The 18703-nt window shown below is 41.6% G+C and overlaps 1 long non-coding RNA gene across 1 annotated transcript in view; it reads right to left on the bottom strand.

The window, feature by feature from the left end:
• Positions 1-1204: 1204 nt before the first annotated feature.
• The window catches only part of LOC115088708, a 121367-nt gene continuing 103868 nt past the window's right edge, over positions 1205-18703 (bottom strand). The window contains exons 3-4 of the long non-coding RNA XR_003855829.1: positions 14509-14601; positions 1205-1305 (exon numbers count right to left, since the gene is read on the bottom strand). This is a non-coding gene — a long non-coding RNA (uncharacterized LOC115088708). The remainder of the gene's footprint in view (positions 1306-14508; positions 14602-18703) is intronic.

Here is an 18703-nt window from a genome sequence, read left to right as displayed (position 1 = left end):
AATATCGCAGTGGGGAAACATCGCGTGCGGCGATGTTTTCGCCATTCGCAAAGAGAGAGAGAGAGAGAGAGAGAGAGAGAGAGAGAGAGAGAGAGAGAGAGAGAGAGAGAGACTTACTATAGTGCCTATGCCCTAGACAGGTATTTGAATCCCTATGGGAGGGCCACCTACTAACTCGGGGTGGGGATTAGGCATGAGTGTTGGGGGTTGGGGGCCACTTTCGCATTCCACATGAGACGTACGGACAGAACAGTGGTCTCTAGTGCAGATTTGTTGGCCGTCGGAGTGAGGACGCTCACTCCAAGAAGTGGTTTGGGCAACGTTCTCTCCACCTAGCTTGATGGACACTCTACCTGGGCAACAACAAGCTAGGTGGAGAGAACGTTGCCCAAATCTCTTCTTGGAGTGAGTTTCCTCACTCCGACGGCCAGCAAATCTGCACTAGAGACCACTGTTCTGTCCGTACGTCTCATGTGGAATGCGAAAGTGGCCCCCAACCCCCGACACTCATGCCTAATCCCCACCCCGAGTTTTTTCTTCTAGATCTTTTAGATGTTATGTTTGAAAAATGATTACTTAGATGTTATGTTTGAAAAATGATTACTGTCTGTAGATTTGTATAGATGTGTTCAATATGTCAAAGATTATGTATGTGATCATGTAATCCACCAAGAGTTTTAGATTGGTGGAATATAAAAGCTTGAAAATAAATAAATAAATATATGGATTACTTTACCAAATAACATTTTCCAGTTCACTTTACCTGGATAGCTTTACTCAGAGAAAGATATCCAGGTAAAGGCATCCAGGTAACTTTAGGCCAGGGTTTTAGCCAATTAGACTTATTTGATTAACTTTGGACAATGCTAGTGCTGCCTGGGCAAAGTGAAACAGCAGCTCTGGGAATGCGCTCAGTGTCACCTCTTCTTACCTGGGTCAAGTTGCCGCACAAAATTTAGCTGGGGACAAGGGGGAAAATATTCAGTTCTTGGTATTGTCTAAGTTCAAAAGTTAGCCAGACAGACCCTAAGAAAATCAACCTCTTTAGTTTATAATGACTTTTACTAGGAAAAAGAGGAACATTGGCATTAACTATTTACAAGAATTCATCTAACATCTTTTAGGTTTATGCAGAAGTGAATTATAATTTTCCATGTTCTTTTCCAACATCCAGATCTAGTTTCTTCATCTAAACCATCATTTTGGGCATTGCTTTTTGGCCATGGGAAAAGGTGGGCTTCCAATTCAGAATCTCATTGCTTTTCTTCTACATTTCTCGATGTCCAGCATGCATGATTCAGTTACCTTTGGGGTTAACTCAATTATATTAGTCCAAAAATGTCTTTTTTCTCAATACAAATTTTAATTTTCTGATCTTTAATCTAAATAGCAATCAGAAAGGCAGATGAAAATAATTGAAAACAAAATTCCAACTCATCTGACTCTTGTATCATGAATTATAATGATTAGATTGAGCCATCTTCTTAACACTTTCCTACTCACAGCAGAAAAGTGCTTGTGTGCTGTCTCAATCTATGCATCCCTCTGTCCAGAGGCATGATAATAACTTTCCTCTTAGCAGACCCGGCAAGGTTAAACCATGGTCCTGTAATTTACTCTATTAAAAGTGACCTCAGCCTCTTAAGGTTGAGATCATTTTCAACAGGAACACATTGAAAAGCACTAGATATCTCATATATATGCATGATCTTCATTTCTTGCCTTCAGTTTATTCAGTCCTTGAAAGTGGCTGGTGCATAAGATAACCCCTGTTTCCTCTTCAGTCATACATAGAGGAGCAGAGGAAACTTACAGAATGGAAACAAACCCAGTTAGAAGAATAGATTCATTAAAGTATTGCTTAGATAAAAGCATCACACGGTTTAACTGGCTGTGCAGCCAGCTTGGGAAACAGAATTATCTGGCCTGTTTTTGCCATGCAGGCATTTTTAGACTGCATGGAGGTACAGAAATGATTTATTTCACAGTATTTTACAATGCATGGATGAATGTACAAATGCATAAAGCCATACTAAAATCACAACAATATACTCTAGCACTGCAAATTGAAATAAAAAGGAAAAAAATACTATAACAGGGTAGTCAGCTCTAGTCTTGGAACGCCACTAACAGGATTTGTTTTCAGGACAGCAATAATGAATATGCATGAGATAGATTTCCATACAATGGTGGCAGTGAATGCAAATCTAACCATGCAAAATCATTGTGGATATCCTGAAAACCTGACCTGTTTTTTGGGACTCCAGGACCAGAATGCCTACCGATGAACAATAAGGTACATAAATTAAACAGCTAGGGTACTTTACTTAATCATCTCTCCAAAGCTAGAAAGCTGAAAAGAATGCATACTACCTACTGTATGAAAATAAATACAGTGAATTAGCATGTGTAAAACTGTGAAATAGGGTACTTAAAGCCAACATTCATGTTCATTTATTTTCAGTCCATCAGTTTCTTCCTGCTTCTTTGACCTTCAGGCTTAATTAGATCCAGGGTTTTGATTAGACTCTCATGAGCCTTCATTCACAATCACCCGGGGATTGTTCCCTGTTTTGTACACCCTCCCAACTCACTTGGTCCAGACATTGCAGTGACAGTACTCAGCTTGGAACTACATAACAAGCCTCTGTACAAAACCCTTCAATTGTTGGTGTTAAATCTGGTTACTATGTGACGGTACTGTGTGATGATGAGGACTTTTTCACTCTAGAGGCTCTGAACACTGGCACTGCAGCATCCCAAGCCTCTGCTAGCCCAGGGAGCAATTATAGGTAGGACTCAAACCAAGTGCTCTGCAATGCAGTGCAAATGTTGCTGCTGAACTACCCGAGTAACCCAGTCAACATTTATGTTAACGGGCAACATGGTATACAAATTTCAAAGACCAATGACTACAATGTTTACAAACACACCCACCCACCCACCCACACACACACACACACACACACTTCAAAGCAGTCCATGTCAAGAAATAATTGTTGACCAACATGGACAGTCCTCAATAATACATATAGCACTACCATACAGCATTATATAATTTAAAGTAAATGTAATTTAATAGATTGGGTCATTTGAGTTTCATACATTTTCCCTGCCTTTGTTTCCCCACTGTGCCATCTGAGGATTGTGGGGAGCAGCAGTCATTGAGTCATTGCTCTTACAAATATGATTGTTAAAGACAGTGGTGGTTGAGATCTTAAATTGAGTAGGCAAAATACTTTTTTTATTTTGGGGGCATATGTCCCATCTGTTGCTTTCTTTTCCCAGCCTGGATCTTCATTCCCACCCAACCTCTGCAATCTCAGATTGTGTTGGTAGGGGTGAAGAAGATTGTGACCAGCACCCTATTCCTGTCACACACTCTGCTAAAACAGCCTAGTTGAGAAGAAGCCAGGACAAATTAGCAAGGCTGTGGATATCAAGCTCTTCCTGAGCAGGCAGCCAGAGCAGGACGATATGTAACACAGAAGCAGGACATGTGTGCACATGCATAGTCTTGATTCGATCTAGCCTTCATTTAAATAGAGGACTTGCAGTAATATAACTGTGGCCGGGAATACAGGTTTCAGGGGGATGGGCCTCTGTTAAAACTAGAAATGGTTACTCCATTGGATGCCCAGGAACTGCAGTTGTCTAAGACTTTTTTTTTTTTTTGGGGGGGGGGGAGTAATTTTCAAATCCATGCATGTGCATAAAACCTAGTTTAATGCACTTAATGGCCTTTCAAAATGTATCCAGGGAGGATTAAGCACATCAAGATATGTGGGAAAGTGATTCTGTGCTTACTTTTACCTGCATTATTAAGAGGTGTTCCCAGGGGTGAAGTTGGGGCAGGAGCATAATTTATATGCAAATGTTTGATTTGCCAAAGAAAGCATGGAAATACATGCTCACAAAGTTACACTTGCTTGGGAGCAGGTAGAATACGGGCAGGTATGTCAGCGCCGGTTCTGTGGACACCTGAAAATTTCACAGCATATTTTTATGCATAACTCCACTTTGAAAATATTTATTTATTCTCATTTGTTAATCGCTTTCTAGATAAAATATTGCCGAAAGTGATGTACAAAACTTCAAAAACCTAAAAAAATAAAACATCATTGATTACAATAAAAAAAACATAAAAAACCATAAAACAACATTCCCAGCATAGTCTTGTCACAACCCTTTTCTTGTACAAGTTAAGTTATGCCTATTGCCATATCCAGAACAGATGTTAATTATTTATAAACAATATGGCAAATGTTAATTATTTGCAAACATAAACCAAGTCTTTAATTTCTTCCGAATTGTAGACAAATTTGACTCTTCCGTTTCCTCCAGAGGCAAGCTATTCCATAGACTTGGGATTATATTTGAAAATTGATCTCGCACCCAGTCGAGAATGAATACATTCTTTTACCGGTGGAAGATCCAAATACCACCTTCCTGCAGATCATAAATTTCTTTTAGCAACATGCCATTGTAAAGTTCCCCTCAATGAGGAAGAACTACATTTTCCTCAATGAGGAAGAACTAAATCTTTTAACCATGAAGGTCGGTATAGAAAAGTGTTAAATAAATAAAATAAATCCATTTAAAATTTTAAATGCCAGAACCAAGTTCTTGAAATTGCATCTATCCACTATGAGTAACCGATGCAGTTCCATTAACAATGGTCTGGCCAAACTACTTTGAGATTTTCCCAAGACTAATCAGGCAGTCGTATTTTTAATGAGTTGTAATTTTTGGATCACTTTTCCCTGAATCCCAGAAACATCTCATTGCAATAATCAAGATATGAAAGAACCAGGACATAGGCCACCGTCTTGAGTGCAGGCAACTCCAAGAATGGTTTCAAATGCCTCAGTAATTTTATTCTGTAATAAGTATTTCTTGCAGCTTGCAAACACGTTTTTACTTAGAAAATGTGGAGTCCAAAATCACTCCTAGGGACCTTACCTGATCTTTAAGGACCAGTTCTAAACCATTCAAACTTGGGTTAACAGGGATATTCCCTGACCCTATTTTCAACAACTCAGTTTTTTCAGCATTACAGCCAATGTATTTTCAACAAACCATTGAGAGATGGCTTGTAGACAGAAATTTAATGTACACACAAAGTACTCACTGACTTTAACTGATGTGGGCTGTTCTGAAAATCTCCAGCAAGGAGGGTCATTTTCAAACAGCCCCATAGAATTAATGACATACACATAGACTTTACCAAGAATTTGCAAAGTGAACTTATGTGCATAAATATGTTTTGAAAATCCTTGAGCAATTGGTGGAATAGGAGAAAGAATCCCCCCCCCCCCTTCCCCAGCAAAACACTGCAGCTGCTCCACCCTAGCCCTGTTCTCTGGAATGCCTCTGGTCAGTGTGTACATAAAAGTATATTTAAAACCCAATTATGCAAACCCCTGTGTTACACGTGCCGCCCGCGGCAGACCCACGGCATGGCCCTCTCACCTTCTTGTATGGACTCCAGCTCCTGGTTCCTCTTCACTGGCAGTGGTGGGCTGCCAGCTCTGACCTCGGGTCGCCTCCAGTGCCCAGTGTTGCCAGCCAAAATATCCCTGCTCGTCAGGCCTCTCTGTGTGGCCCACGGAGAGATGCCGCCATTGGCGCCGCATGCATCGCTGATTCTTTTAAAGGGCCCGCAGCGGGAACCTGGCCACGGCCCTGGATGCTGACGACAAACTCTTCAGCGTATATAAGCTTAGGCCTCGCTCCATAGCATTGCCTTTGCAACAGGTCTCCTTGTTCTCCGGGTACTCGTTGCTGGTAGAGAATCATCTCTACGTCGTGTTCCAGGCTCCTGTGGTTCCTGATTCCTGTCTTCCTCGTACCTGCCTTGTCTATGTGTTGGACTGACTTTCTTGATTTCGACTCGGCTTTGTTTGATGACTCCTTGGCTTATCTCCAATCCCGGACCTTTGCTATGTCTGACTACTCTTCAGCCTGTCTCCAACCCCGGACCTTTGCTACGTTTGACCATGCCTGCCTTCTCCGTGGCCTGACCATTGCCTTGATTGACTATGCTTGCCTTCTCCGTGCTCTGACCATTGCCTTGATCGACTATGCTACTGATTACTCCATGTCCAGAGTTCTACATTGCTTGCCACGGCCTTCACTTGCCACCAGCCCAGATTGCAGCCTGTCAGTGACGACTCCTTTAGCCTATCTCCTGGACGTGGACTTACAAGGCTTCGGCCTTTCTTTTCTTAGGCACCTCCAGTTATCTTCTGTTCCATTGGTGCCTGAGTTCCAGTACCGAACCCTGTCCAGGGTAGGACTATGCCACCTATCGACTGCTGTCTCTGGGCTGAACTGCCTTACTTCACAAACCAACCTCGAAGCCCACCTAAGTCCTGCCGGTCCTGGCACCCAAAGGTTCAACCCGCGTGGAACGAGGGCTAGTATAGGTGAAGCTCCAGTGGCCTTTATCTGCAGCCCACTCCACCTGCCAATGGTGGGGACCCGTAGGTCCCTACCTATGGGTTGCATCAACCCCACCTCGGCCTAAGGGTTCACCTCCGACCTAACACCCTGACTGATTATCAAAAGCAGATTATGTGCTTAAACCAGGGTTTATGTATTTAAATTATGCCCTGAAAAAGTCAGAGGAAAATTTATTTGCTGCAAAGATGAATAAATATTAAAAGACATAGAAACTGAATAGTGATAGATTTGGCTTTGCCCTCTTGGACCAGCTACCACTGGACACTTTGGGAGACAAAGTAGTTGAGCAAGAAAAAATAAATCACAAAAATATGTCAAAATAACAAGATGGAGCTGTTGACTATAAACTGTGCTGTAATATTCTCAACAAACATCCTGGAGAACAGGAAAAGCTTATCAAGCCTTTAGCTTACAGTCATTGATTAACAAGCATTTAAAAGCATCCCCCTCAAGGACTGCCTGTGTAAAATGTATGTGATCCTATTTGGCACCCTGGCTTCAACCTCAACCTACTGTGAAGTGGAATCAGGGGAAAAAAAGGTAGATATATAATTAAATCTATCTATTCATCTATCAACTGTAAGGTAAAGATAAACAGGCAGGAACAAGGAGTAAAACAGGGCTGCCATCTCAGTCCTGCCCTCTGCTATCAGCATGACAGATCTCCCCATACTACAGGAGAGAGATTCTGGAGCTGCATGCTCAGAGATCAAATGCCTGATGCATGCAGGCAATCAGGTGATTTGCTCTGGTTTTGTTGGCTGTTCAGATTTTTGTGCACTTGTCCTTCCATAATTCACTCCTTATAACACAACAGAAATTTTATGTACATTCACTTATAAGGCAGGACTTTCAATTCATGTTACTATGAATAGGCTTAAATGTATTAGGTGTGCTTTAATACAATTTTCTTTTTTTTTTGGTGACAAATGTTTATTGAAGTTTTATAACAAAACAACCAAAGTACGTACAATAAGAGTACAAGTTACAATACATGATCAAACCATAGTAAGATGGTCATGATTGTAACAAAATTCACACAAGTTCAAGACGGAGGAAAATAAAAGAAGAGAACAACAAAAGAAAAAGAGAAACTGAAAAGAAACAAGTAGAGAGAAAGACAAGAGATATAAAGAGAGAAATGAGAAAAAAAAAAAAAGAAGAGAAGAGATCATCCTATTGATATTATCATGCCAGAGGACAATACACAAGTACAATAGCTAATAAACATTACAATGAAGTGATATAGGCGTCTAATGGTTTCCATACCTGGGACCAGATTCCTAAACGGCCACACTTCACAGCCATAGCCTTCTCATATTGAGTATATAAACAGACAGTATTCCACCACAAATGTTCAGATAGTAATTCACTTCTCTTCCAGTTAGAGCTTTAATACAATTTTCAATTTATTTTGTTTTGTTTAGTTTTCCACCCTTTTCTTTTTGTTTTATTAGGATTTCTTTTTTTTGTTTTTGTTTTGTTTTGTTTAGTGCACATTATTTGAGTTGTAATAGAAACATAGAAACACAACACCAGAAAAAAAAAAAACAACCATATAACCCATCTAGTCTGCCCATCCATCCATCCATCCAATTTATTCAATTCCCATCATTCCCTCAGAGATTCTCTGTATTCATCCCATGCTTTCTTGAATTGTTTATTTGTCTACCACCTCCACGGGGAAGCCATTATATGCATCCCCTATGCTTTCTGTATAGAAATATTTCCTAAGATTACTCCTATCTACCCCCTTTCATTCTCAACCCATGACCCCATTCTGCAAAATAAATAAGGAGAGGAATGGTGAGCAGTAAAAGGGAGGTGATAGAGCCCTTTCCATTAAAAGAGGTTCGCCTCCTATGCATGGAAACATTTGAGATATTTAAATGCCTCTATCATACCTCCCCTATCTTGTCTTTCCTCTAGGCTAAATGTTTAGATCTTTGTCTATCCCTATATGTTTTACAATGAAGACCACTGATCATTTTAGTAGCGGTGCTCTGGTCTGACTCCAAATGGTTTCCTTTTGAAGGTGCGGTCTCCAAATGTTTACATGATATTCCAAATAAGGTCTCACCAGGGACCTATACAAGGGCTCTATCACCTCCCTTTTACTGCTCACCATTCCTCTCCTTATTTATTTATTTATTTATTTATTTATTTATTTGTGGTTTTTATGTACCGATATTCGTTTAGTAACATCACATCGGTTCACATTCAACAATGATTCACTACAGCGCTATATAAATATAGGTATTAGCAGCAGACTACCATCTTTCTGGCTTTTGCCTTCACTTTATCCATCTGCTTGGCAGCCTAAAGATACACTCACTGCCAGATCCCACTCTTCTTTTATGCTTAGAATTTCACCTCCAATACTCTATCTCTCCCTTGCTTTTTTGCAACTGAAATGCATTACTCTGCATTTGTTAAAATTAAATCTTAGCTGCCAGTCTTTACACCATTCCTTGAGCTTTGTTAGATACCTCCTCATGTTTTCCACATCTTCCTCTACCCTGCAGATTTTGGTATCATTGGCAAAAAGACAAACCTTTCCTGATTAGCTTTCTATCAAGTAGCTCATGAAAATGTTGAAAAGAACTGGTCCCAGGATTAATCTCTGAGACACACCACTAGTAATGCCTCCCTCCTCAGAGTAAACTCTGTTTAGCAATACCCTTCGTCACCTCTCACTCAGTCAGTTTCTAAACCAGTCAGTCACTCTAGGTTCCATACCAAGAGGGCTCAATTTATATATGTTTCCTGTGCAGAACTGTGTCAAAGCCTTACTAAAATCCAAGTACACAACATCTAGCACTCTCCTTTGATGGAACTCTCTGGTCAGCCAATCAAAGAAATTGATCAGATTCATCTGACAAGATCTACCTTTAGTAAAACCATCCTTCCTCTGATCATGCAGTCCTTTGGATTCCAGAAACTAGGGATGTGAATCGTTTTTCTGACGAATTAAAATATCGTACGATATTTCTTAATTTGTCAAAAATTCGTGAAAAATGAGAAACGATCGCATTTCCCCTAAATTTTCATCAAAAATCGTTTTTCGGATTAGTGCGCGCAAACTCCCGTTAGCGCGCACTAACAAAAATAGCAAAAAATAACAAAAAGTAACAAAAATTAACGTTTTTTTTAACTAAAAAAAAAAAAATGCCGATCTGCGGGAAACCGAGATTTTCCCGCGGCCACACGAACCCGATAGCAGAAACGATGGGGCACCCAATTCACATCCCTACCAGAAACTGTATTATCCTCTGTTATAACAGCAATTACATTAATTTGCTCATCATAAGGGTCAAACTAATTAGTTGGTAGTTCCCAGCCTCCTCCTTACTTCCCATTTTATGAATAGGAATACATCTGCCCCCTCCAGTCCTCTGAAATTACCCCAGACTCTAAAAAAAGCATTGAAAAGGTCAGCCAGTGGAGCTGCCATGAATCTAAGTTCCCTCAATGCCCTCAGACAGTGCACACTAAATCAAAACAGTGTACAATAAAGGGTAAATTTTTAAATCCCGGCACACGTAAATCCCAGAGTTTATGCATGTGGCCGGGCCAATTTCCAAACGGGCCCGGCCACGGGCATAAACCCCGGTAAGCGATTAACTTCCAGGGCCTGAAAAGGGGGCGGTCTGTGGGGGTGGAGAGGAGTGGCCTAGGGGGTGGGGCAGGGCGGTGCTGGAGGAGCTGGTGAAGCGGCCATTTTCTGCTGCGCCAGGGAAGCGCACGCCAGCAGTCAGCCAATGCGCACAAGTTGCTTGTGCTTTGGAGGAGCAGCAATTAAACAACAACAACAAAAAAAATGTAAGGTAGATTAGGTTTAGGGGTGGGGAGGAGAGGGGAAGGGGAAGGGAGGCTAGGGTAGGGAAGTTCCCTCCCAGTCTGCACTGGGAAGGAACTGGGGAAAGCTGCAATGTGTAGCTAAAATCTAACACCCCCCCCCCCCCCCCCGCGCGTGGATTACAAAATCCAGCATGCATGAGCACGTGGCTCGCTGATTTTATAACATGCGTGCACTGGCACGCACATGTTATAAAATCATACATCCATGTGCATGTGTCGGGTAGCACACGCACATGGAGGCACATGCTTTTTTTTTTTTTTAAATCTACCCTTAAATGAAAAATGTAAACGAAAATTGATGGAATTTTGTTTTCTCTTTCAATTTAGAAATGATATCAAAATAAATAGGCAATGTTATTAAAAACGAGAGCACATCCTTAAAATGTATTAACTAGCTTAATGGATTTGTGCCTAGTGTGGCCAAGTCTCCCTTCCACATCATACAAATCTCTAGTCCTTTCTTACCATCTCTGTAGACTTTCAACTCCTCTTTCTTCCAGCACTAAGCCCCCCGCGCCTTCCATGACCTCCAATCATAGACATATGGAAGCATAATTGACAACATATAAAGGCCATATGTCCCATCCAGTCTGCAGATCCCATCTCTTGCTCAGCTTTATAGCCCCTACCTCTCCCTCAGACATCATTTGTGCTTTTGCCATGATCTCAATTTTGGTACTGTTCTTCCTTCTACTACCGTCACAAAAAGGCTGTTCCATATGACTACTACCTCTTTTGTAAAATGAAAACATGTCCTTAGGTTCCTCCTGAGTCTACCCTCTTTCATCCTCATCACATGACCCCTTGTTCCAGATTCTCATTTCCATTGAAAGGAGTCATACCTCCTGTGCATTGATTCATTGGCGGTATCTAAATATCTCTATTGTATCTCCACTTTCCTTCAAAGAATACATGTTTAGATCTTGAAAGCTGTCTCATATGCTTTATTATGAACTCCACAGACCATTTTAGAAGCTGTCCTCTGAAACAAATCTGTTTGGTCTATATCTTTTTGAATACGTGGTCTTCACAATAGTACACAGTACTCCAAATGAGGTGACGCTAAAGATTTATTCAGAGGTAATGTCACTTCCCCATTCCTGCTGGTTAGTCCTCTCCCTATGCACCCAAGCGACCTTCTAGATTTTACTGTCACCTTATCTACCTTGGTGGCCACTTAAGATCATCAGATATGATCACCCTCCAGATCCCTTTCCTGGTTTGTGTACAGAAGAAATTTGCCCCCTGTACCTGCAGTATTCACTTCCAGTCCTCAAGGGCTGCAAACAGTAGGGGTGTGAATGGCAAAATATTAGGTTTCATTTTATTTTCATATATATATATATATATATATATATATATATATATATATATATATATATATATATATATATTTATTTATTTAATTCCCTTTATTTAATTTCGCTTTTAATAATTTTAAGTATCATTTTCAGGGCACACTTACTCAAATAGTATGCACTGTTTCAAAGTAGTGCATACTAAATTGAAATACTGCACACTAACTTAAAATAGTATGCATTATTTTTTATTTATTTTTATTTATTTGAGTTCTTTGATTTAATGCATGACTTTAGATTAATTTTCACTGTTTCAAGTTAGTGCACACTATTTCAGTTTAGTGCTTACTCAATAGAAAAAGAAAAGAATTCCTATATGTAATGGGTTTTTTTTATTGTTGTTGTTTCTTATTAAAAGCAACATAGAATGATATAGCCAATTTTGTTGAAATTGTCTATGTCATTTGAAAAGAAAGCACTAGAGTTGTGCTTCGCGTAAAAATTTTGTGTCAGGCTTCATTTCGGGGCCCCCTCGTGGGAATTTTGTTTTTCCCGTGGTTCAGGGTTTTTTTTCTGGGGCCCCGATTTTCGGGTTAGCGTGCGCTTACTCCCTATAGCACACACTAACCTGGCAGAGTTAGTGCATACTATTGGGAGTTAGCGCGCAGTAACGGGAGTTGGCACTCGTTAACTCCTGTTAGTGCGCACTAACTCAAAAAATGAATTTTTTCCGAAATTTTGGAAAAAATGTGGTCATTTTTCGGTTCTCCCGAACCATTCCAAATTAGGCAATTTTGTTGACATTGCCTAATTTGGGAAAAATGATTGCACATCCCTAGAAAGCACATCCTAGTAAACAGGTTATGTTTTTCAGAATATTCCTAATGAATATGTATGTGAAAATTTGCATACATTTGAGGTAGTATGTATGCAAGTATATCTCATACAAATTTATTAGGGGTATCCTGAAAATTTGACTGGTTTGCATCCCTTGAGGACTGGAAATGAATACCACTACCTTATACAGTACTGTAGCTTTGGATTTTTACAACCAAAATACATGACCCTGCATGTTTTAGCATTAAATCTTAACTGCCAGACTTATTCAAGATCATTCTTCAAGCTTTGCTATATCCCGCCCTATGTTTTCCACACTTTCCAGCAGGTGTATGATGTTGCACATTTTAGTATCATCCACAAAAAGGCAAGAAGGTGCAGGAGGGAGGTTCTGGAAGTTCCATTTAGGGTTTTAGGTAGGAGATTGAAATATAGAGCCTCCAAGGTTGCAATGTTTCCCAGTTCACACATAGGGGTAAGCTGAATTCCAGTCTCAATGTGTGGATGACATGATGGTACAGCGCAGAGAGCTTTAGATTTGTTAGCAACTGGATAGCATTCTGGGGAAGGGGAAGGGGAGGGCTTCACTTTAGCTAGCGTGGAACCTGGCAGCTGGCAGTAACATTTAAAAAGGAGATAGAGCAGCTTTTAAACTAGAACATAAGTGAAAGCCAATAGTTGTTCCAAAGTACATGTCATGATTCCTCCAGGACCCGTAGACTCTTATATACTTACATTTCAAAATTTGGTTTTACATGATCTTGAGAGTATTGAACAGAAGTCATGTCATACTTTTTAAAATTTGATTGCACAAGAGAATCGGGCTTTGAGATGCTTGGGCCGTAATAAAGACATCATCGTCATCATCACCATTTTATAGGGCCCTTGCGGAGACGCCTTCACTGCACAGCTCAAGGTTAGAAAGCCGCTCGTTTAGCAAGGTTTGAGAGCTTTCTGCGAGCCACTAGCTGTGGCCACTCGGAAGTATTTTTCTGAACAACCCTCCACAAGGTTCCCGTGTTCAATCTCTGGCATTTCCTCTGACTGGTACCATTTTGCTATTATCTGTCTTGTGGCTGTTACCTATTTCTTTTGCCATATTGAATTTGCTGGTACCTTTCCTTTCAGATTTACTGGGCTAAAGTTTGTTTCACACGTCATTTTCCATTGACATCAGTGTTCTCCGGGTCTCTGTCCCTTCCGGCGCAGCCCGCGGGGTGAAACATGGTCCATGACGGGGGACCGAAACCTCGCTCTAAGTATTCCTGAATAAAAGGTGGAAACTCGTGCTTTAAGTCCTCATTTCTTTGATTAACTCACTACAAGGATCCGTGATTCTCTAGCGCTATACCAGTTCTACCCATGGTTAGTCACCACTAGCATATACCGCTTGTCATCTCCACCTCCTATTGGCTATTAAAAAATGCATACATACTAACTTAAAACATCACAATGTAGAGATCTACAATAACAAGAAGGACAAGAGATATTAATGATGCATGATAAACTAATTAACAAGAGATTGTAAGAATCTCAATTTAACGTACAGAATAGTATGTGAAATTGTTATTTTATTTCAGTATATTTTATTTTATTTTTGTATCTCACGTCTTATGTCCTTGATCTTTAATTAATATGTACTTGAACAATTGAACTGACATATGTTAGTGCCTGTTTATGAATACTTCCTATGTATCCTACTGTATTCACTGATTTCTACCTATGAATGCCATTATTGTAAACCATTGTGATCTTTACTTGGAACAATGGTATATAAAATGTCCAAATAAATAAATATTCGAAAAACAGGAAGGATGTAAAGATGTCATAGCATCAAGCAGGATAAAAGTTCTTCAGGAAACAAAATGCAGTGTGCATTTTCCATGGATACTGGATAGAAATTCCTTGTGTGACAGGTACGAGCATAGCAGTGGGCACATACTTCTATCCACTGGGCTAAGATGAAGAACCAGACTGTAAAATGCTAGCAGAAATGAGAAAGATAAATACATTGTGCAACACAATAATAATGGGAGGTTTCCATTACCTCAGTTTCGAATGGGTCAGTGTCTCATCGGGACATGCTACACAGATTATGCTTCCTGATGCCATGAATGACTGCTTGATAGAGCAGATGGTCCTAGAATTGACAAGAAGGTGAATTACTTTAGTGGAGCACATGACCTGTTACAAAGGATTTATGTAGTACAGCCTCTTAGCAATAGCAATCATAATGCAATCACATTTAAGATAATCACTGGAGGGAGGACATTAAGTAAATGTATTGCAGTAGCATATAATTTTAAATAGGGAGACTATGAAAGAATGGGGAAATTAGAAAAAGACTAAAGAGAGCAGCTGGAAAGGTTAAGAGATTGAATGAGGCATGGACATTGTTCAAAATGCTATCTTGGAAGCTCAGTAAAGTAGCCTGATGGTTAGAGCAGTGGGCTATAAACCAGGAAAGCTAAGGTTCAAAGCCTACTGCTGCTACTTGTGATGTTGAGCAAGTGACTTCACCTTCCACTTCCTAAGTTTTAAAGTTAGGGTGAGAATTATCCAGCAGTGAAAGGGCCATAACATATGTTAAACAGCAATATCACATGATGTGGCAATCTTACGTATTGTTGCACAATGTTTGGGCCCTTAATCCACTTTATTATAATGAGCTGCTTTGCATAATGCATACATGCAAAGCAGCTCATTGTTATGCAGTGCTCGTACCTGTCACACAAGGAATGTCAATCCAGTACCCATGAAAATTCCACACTGCATTTTGTTTCCTGCAGAACTTTTATCCTGCTTGATGCTATGACATCTTTATATCCTTCCTGTTTGTAATATTTGCAATGTCCATTTATATGTTTAATCATAAACGACATTTATATGCAAAGCAGCTCATGCATAGCTAATCCTACGTAAATAAAGTAACACATAAGAGTAAAAGAACATGCCATACTTGGTCAGACCAAGGGTTCATCAAGCACAGCATCCTGTTTCCAACAGTGGACAATCCAGGCTACCACTGCTAGAAACAACAGTGGCTATTTCTCAAGTCATCATGATCAATAGCAGTCAATGGACCTCTCCTCCAAGAACCTATCCAAAACTTTTTTAAAGCCTGCTACACTTTGGGGTAGATTTTATAATTTTGCGCGAGCGCGTACTTTTGTTCGCACACCAGGCGCGAACAAAAGTACGCTGGATTTTATAAGATACGCGAGTAGCCGCGCGTATCTTATAACATCCAGGGTTGGCGCGCGCAAGGGGGTGCACATTTGTGCAACCTGCATGCGCGGAGCCCAGCGCGCACTGCCTGTTCCTGGCCTCGGAGGGAATTTTCCTTCGCCCTCCCCCACCTTCCCCTCCCTTCCCCTCCCTTCCCCTACCTAACCCCCCTCCCCCCGGCCCTATCTAACCCCCCCCTTACCTTTGTTGGCAGATTTACGCCTGCTGACAGCAGACGTAAATCTGCGCGCGCCAGCGGGCTGCTGGCGGGCCATCACCCGACCCGGGGGCTGGTCTGGAGGCCTCGACCATGCCCCCGGGCCGGCGCCACGCCCCCGGGCCCGCCCCCGAAACGCCGCATCACGCCCCCGAAACGCCGCATCATTTTCGGAATGCCCCCGGCACGCCCCTGACATGCCCCTTTTATGAAGCCTCGGGACTTACACGCGTCCCGGGGCTCTGCGCGCGCCGGTAGCCTATGCAAAATAGGCGCACCGGCGCGCGAGGGCCCTGCGCACGTAAATCCGGCCGGATTTACGCGCGCAGGGCATTTAAAATCCGGCCCTAACTGCACTAACCACATTCTCTGGTAACAAATTCCAGACCTTAATTGGGCCCTGAGTGAAAACAAATTTTCTCCAATTAATTATAAATGTGCTACTTGCTAACTTCATGGAGTGCCCCGCCCCCCAGTACTTCCATTATCTGAAAGAGTAAATAACTGATTCACATCTACCCATTCTGGACCTCTCATGCTTTTAAACACCTCTATCATATCCCCCCTCAGCTGTCTCTTCTCCAAGCTGAACAGCCCTAAGCTCTTTAGCCTTTCCTCATAGGGAGCTGTTCCATCCCTTTTACCATTCTCTGTACCTTCTCCAGTGCAACTATATCTTTTTGACATGCGGTAACCAGATTTGTACACAGTACTCAAGGTATGGTTTCACCATGGAGCGATAAAGAGGCATTATGATATTTTCTATTTTATTCACCATTCCCTTCCTAATAATTCCTAACATTCTGTTTGCTTTCTTGACTGCCCAGTACACTGAGCCGAGGATTTCATTGTATTATCCACTATGATGCCCAGATCGTTTTCTTGGGTGGTAACTTTTAATATGGAACCTAACATCATGTAACTAAAGCATGGATTACTTTTCCCTATATGCAATACCTTGCAATTGTCCACATTAAATTTCATCTGCCATTTTGTTGCCCAATTTTCCAGTCTCGCAAGGTCTTCCTGCTTGCAATTTAACTACTCTGAATAATTTTGTATCATCTGCAAATTTGAGTACCTTACTTGTCGTATTCCTTTCCAGATCATTTATAAATATATTAAAAAGTACCAGTCCAAGTACAGATCCCTGAGGCACTCTACTGTTTACCCTTTTCCACTGAGAAAATTGGCCATTTATGCCTACTCTCTGTTTCTTGCCTTTAATCAGTTTGTAATCCACAAAAGGACATCACCTCACATTCCATTACTTTTTAGTTTTCTTAGAAGTCTCTCATAAGGAACTTTGTCAAATGCCTTCTGAAAATCTAAATATACTACTTCTAACGCTTCACCTTTATCCACATGTTTATTAACCCCTTCAAAAAATGAAGCAGATTTGTTAGCAAGACTTCCCTTGGGTAAATCCATGTTCACTGTGTTCCATTAAACCATGTCTTTCTATATGCTCTACGATTTTGATCTTGAGAATAGTTTCCACTATTTTTCCTGGCACTGAAGTCAGGCTCAATGGTCTATAGTTACCCGGATCTCCCCTGGAGCCTTTTTTAAATATTGGGGTTACATTGGCCAACCTCCAGCCTTCAGGTACAATGGAAGATTTTAATGATCCTGGAATGCATACCATCCAGACCAGGTGATTTGCTACTCTTTAGTTTGTCAATCTGGCCTACTACATCTTCCAGGTTCACAGTAGGGGTGTGCATTCGGTCCCTACGTATTGGCAATCCGCAACGGATGTTGCCATTTTCATTGTATTTGAGGGGAAGCAAAATGTATCGCGATTCCCCACGAATACACAAATCTTCGCCGAATTATTCGGCAGCCTAAATAAATCAATTTAAACAAACCCCCACCCTCCTGACCCCCCCAAGACTTACCAAAACTCCCTGGTAGTCCAGCGGGGGGTCCAGGAGCCATCCCCTGCACTCTCACACCCTCGGTGCCAGTTTCATTCGTAGGTCGGCCCCTGTGACATAGTGAGGGCAAAGGTGATCAGCGCCATTTAGAATACTGGCATCCGATGGCCGGATTGCATCAGGTCGCTCCCGGACCCCCGCTGGACTTTTAGCAAGTCTTGCGGGGGTCAGGAGGCCCCTCTAAGCTGGCCAAAAGTCTCTGGGGGTCCAACGGGGGTCCCGGAGTGATCTCCTGCCCTCGGGCCATCGTTGCAGTAATCAAAATGGCGCCGATAGCCTTTGCCCATACTATGTCACAGGGGCTACCGGTGCTATTGGTCATCCCTGTCACATGGTAGGAGCACAAGATGGCACCGATGGCCATGTGACAGGGGCTGACCAATGGCACCGGTAGCCCCTGTGACATAGTAGGTCAAAGGCTATCGGCGCCATGATGAAACATGCACCGAGGGTGTGAGAGTGCAGGGGATGGCTCCCGGACTCCTACTGGACCACCAGGAAGTTTTGGTAAATCTTGGGGGGGTCAGGAGGGTGTGTGGGGGGGGGTTGTAGTTAATTTTAATTTTAGCTGGTTCACGAATAGAAATCGCTGTATTAATGCATCGGGGTGCCATACGGCCGAATGTAACGTATCTGCTCCCCGACGAATCCGAATGCAACGTATGGTGTCCCTCTGCACATCCCTAGTTCACAGTGATTTGGTTCAGTTCATCTGACTTATCACCCTTGAAAAACATCTCTGGGACTGGTATCTCCCCAACATCCTTATTAGTAAATACAGAAGCAAAGAATTAATTTAGTCTTTCTGCAATGGCCTTATCTTTCCTAAGAACCCCTTTAATCCCTCAGTTATCTAA

This window comes from Rhinatrema bivittatum, chromosome 3, assembly GCF_901001135.1.
Source record: "Rhinatrema bivittatum chromosome 3, aRhiBiv1.1, whole genome shotgun sequence".
Classification (NCBI taxonomy): Eukaryota; Metazoa; Chordata; class Amphibia; order Gymnophiona; family Rhinatrematidae; genus Rhinatrema; species Rhinatrema bivittatum.
The sequence above is the reverse complement of the archived record's forward strand: the minus strand, read 5'-3'. Positions and strand labels throughout refer to the sequence as shown.